This window comes from Hippocampus comes, unplaced genomic scaffold, assembly GCF_001891065.2.
Source record: "Hippocampus comes isolate QL1 unplaced genomic scaffold, H_comes_QL1_v1.1 scaffold175, whole genome shotgun sequence".
Classification (NCBI taxonomy): Eukaryota; Metazoa; Chordata; class Actinopteri; order Syngnathiformes; family Syngnathidae; genus Hippocampus; species Hippocampus comes.
In genome coordinates, this window is record NW_017805556.1 from 169164 (window position 1) to 173330 (window position 4167).

Genomic DNA, 4167 nt, shown 5'->3' on the forward strand with positions numbered 1-4167 from the left:
CCGCGGGCCGGTTCTAATAATAAATCAATATCATCCCAGGGGCCACTGAAAACATTCTCGCGGGCCGGATTTGGCCCGCGGGCCGGCACTTTGACATATGTGCTCTAGATAATTCAAGAGTTTCAAGCAACTCCGCCAAGAAAAGTCATAGAGCTCATCCAAACTGTGGAAATGGCGCTTTATGATTGAAGTGAATTGGATAATGCAGATGTCATACAGAAACCAATAGTGACTAAGTGCATTGAGGGAAAGCTCCCGGAGAGTCGAAAGAAAAAGTGGCTCACCTATGCTGTTGCTGAGAGGAATGGTGTTAACAGGCACAACCACTTTGACAAGCTGATTGCGTACCTGAAATCACAAGAGTCCATCTATAAACAGCTAGAGCAGCTGAAAGATGTCTTACCCACCAAGGATAAGACCAAGTTCCTAAACCCAAAACAAAAATATCTAAGTCCAGCAGTGAAACAGTAGGGGTGTTCACACGGCACACATTTGCTCCGGTGCTGCACCGATGTATTTTGTTGTGATATATCTTACACCGGAGCAAATTTTGTGGAGCATTCACACGTACAAAGACGCTGAGCGTGTTAACCCCGGTGCATCCCCACTTGCGTTCACACGGCAGTTTCTGCAGTGGTGCAAAACGATAGAAAAAGAAGAGCTGTCGTGTTGGTTCTTTTTAAAACAATACACAACTCAAGCAACTACTGTACAGGCACGTCCTTCTCCTTCTCGGTCTCCGTGACTTCTGCTCGAGAGGCGTTCAATGACCGCCCCCGAAAACGTAAATCAACGATGACTTCAATGACACTCAGAAAAGCAAACATACAATGCGCCAAACAGAAAATCAAGAGAGGAAATCACAAAATAAATTACATGGGGGGGGTTGTGAACACACAACAGAGGAACAAACTACACAAACAACTCCGAGACAGTCCAGTCTCCTACAAAAGGAAAGATGACGGAAGTACAACAGAGGGCGAAAGCAACGCATTCTAGCCTATGTAATCAACTCTTCTCATGCGAAGCGAGGCTACTCCCCCTGCAAACGAGCATTTGCTCCGAAGCAAATTTTTAAACCACCTCCCTGAGCATGGTTAAATTTGCTCCGGTTTAGGCTGTTTTCAGGGGCTACACTGGTGTAACTTTGCACATGTGAACGCTCTACTGTGGCAGCACCGGCGCAGCACCGGAGCAAATGTTGCCGGGGGAACACCCCTAGTAGGCTGCATCAATTGTGGTGTTCCAAAGCACAGGAAAAAACTATATTTCTGTAGAAACTTTAGGATCAAAAGCCATCAGAGAAGAGGCACGCAGCATACCATGGCGCTGAGCTGTATCTAAGATGGAGCTGCTGCAATGGTGTTGTTGTGAGGCTTGTTGAGTCCAAGGCTAAGTTGACCCCTCTTGACCACAAAAGTGACCCTGTGAAAGCGGAGATGTGTAGAGCAGTCTTTGCAACCTGGCTGAAGTAGCACTTGCAGAAACACTGACGAATCTTGTCGACAGCCAGACCATCTTGGAAGCAAGGCAGCGTGAAAGTTATGGCTACCAGACCTCTTTGCGAACCAAGTTGGTGAAATCCAGGGCAGCAAGGACATTTGAGACTGGTGTGGATTCCAGGGCCTGCAAACAGTGCAGACATGATCACCAGGGGGGCAGTCGTGATGACCTAACTGAGGGATCCAACCGGCAGTTGGGCCCACAATCAGCTTCTTGAGAGTGAGTGGCTGAAAAAAATCAGTGAAAAATGTTGCTGGAGAAGTGAAGGATGATGTCACGCTTCTGCTGAATTTCAAGTCAAGCCATCCATGTAAAATTGTCAAACACACTATCAACAGACAGCTTCCTACCTGCTTACCAAAGTCCGAGGCCATCCTCAGGTCGCATCTGACCCTATTGCTTGGTCAAGCTACACAAAGTGGAAATTTCAAGGTGTTCGACTACACCACCTACCCCTTCAAAAGCTGCAAGATATCCAAACTCAAGTTAGTCACTTCTGGAAATCCGAGATCAAACTTGCATGTCCAGACCTGTGTTAGTCCACAGCAAGTGGCATACTGCAGAAAGGAATGTTGCCTTTGGAGACGTAGTTTGGCTCTGCGACCAAACTGCACCTCGGGGGGCAGTTCAAGTTGGCCAAGATCAGTGTGAACAACGATCTCAAAGGCATTGTCCGGGATGTCCGTGTGAAAGTCTCTCTGAGTGGGTGTGTTCAGGTGAGAACTCCAAAACCTGCGGCCCCTAAAACTGGATCTGAGCAGAAGGATCTTGAGGGTACTATACTGCACTGGGACGTGCGGGGCCTCATCATCCTCATCCCTGCAGAGGATCAAGTTGTTGCATGACGAAAAATTGAGTGGGAGGTGTTGTGCTTTGGATTTGTATTAAGGGTTCTCAGACTCTTTTCAGCATTCCAAAACCATGGATATTAAACAGCCATCTGACAGAAAAGACCAGAAAAATATTTTAAAATATATATCAAATGTATTTTTTTTTTTTGCTTTATTTTCAACATCGTTGGTACTGGAGTAATCAAAAAGCATTCACAGTATTCGGGTCGGGAAACCTTCATAATAAGGCTCCCCGACCAGGTCAAGGCTGCGAAACAGCCCCCACCACCACTGTTGAAGCACTGTGTCCCTGTTGATGGTGCCATTTCCATGGAGGGATGAGCGGGCTTCCATGCACCTGGGATGCATTGCTTCGGCGGCAGCAAGGGGTTGGAGTCAAAAAAGTTGATTGGTTGAGCAGATGCAAGAGTCACCTGAATTATCACTCCCTTTGTGCTTCAAGCAAGCATGGACACATCAGTTGAGGCATGCAGTTATTGGTGCGCGGCCTCACACAGGAGGCATTTGTTTTTCTTCATATATCGTCAATAATATACTTATTAGCACATATGTTCTACATATGCTGCGTTCAACAGTCTGCCGAATATATTTAATGGATGTGTGTGACATATTTAGTCACATACCGTATTTCGGCTAGAAAACGAGTCAAAGTGCACGCTGGAGCCCAGAATGTACAGTCCCGCTGTCAGCGGGTAGCAGTGTTGTATTCTATTGCCGTAATGCATAGAAGAAGCCTACAGACGCATACGTAATCTTGAGGAAGCCTCGCTGTTTGGAAATATGCACCCGCAATCTTGAACCGGGAGCCCTCAGTGATATCTCCAATAAATTCATGATACTCATCCAAATGTTCATAGATTTTTTTATTTATTTTTTACACGAATTGGGTTGTTAGAAACACCAGACATGCATTTTTGATACCAATGTGATTTTATCATCTGAGCTTTCTGTTGTGACTGCTCTTTGTGCCCAAAACACATGGTGAGGCTGCATTCAGCCATTTTGGTCCGCGGCTCGCTCCTGCCAACTGCTGTCAGGCTGAGACAAATAAAGGTTTTCTTATCTTACCTTATTAAATATTATTTTTTCCACTTGCTATCACAATGTTGGCCAGCGTGGACTTGATTCGAACAATCAAAAATGGTGAAAACAAAAATTCAAAAATTTTATTTTGACCTTATTTGAAACATGTTTCAATGAAGGTCAAAATTTACATCTAGGCTCACCAATTTGATTTCATATTTTTATATCTGACTCAAGTAGTGCCTCACCAGTCATGAACTTCACTTCTTAAGATTATGTATTACAGCATACAAATATTGGATTATGGTTGCATATATGCACATTGTTCTCTATCAACTGGATCTTTTGGATATCATCTTCATTATTTCAATAGACCGCAACAATTTGGCTTCATAAAGAAAAGAACCTGCAAACATACAGTATTTCAGACGGTCTCTCATTTCCCCTTGCTCTTCCTGTCTGTATTGTTGTTAGAGGAATCTATGAGCAAAATTGTATCAGGTTTAAAGTTTCATTTAATTTGGGCACATCTAAACGTTTGGGTGCGTATCCAGCACCCCCAAATGCCTGTGCACAAAGGTGCCGGCCACCTGGCCGGAGGGCTGTTGAAGTCCACAATTAGCACGTCAATGCAGGTGGGTAATCACAGGGGAGAGGGCGAAACTCGGTCACAAAAGGGGAATGAATAATTTGGGAACAGCGGTTGAACAACAAAAGACGAGTTGAGAACACCCGTCGCGCCCAGGCGACATTTGTCGTCCGCGAAGTCTGCAACATGTTGATACAGTGT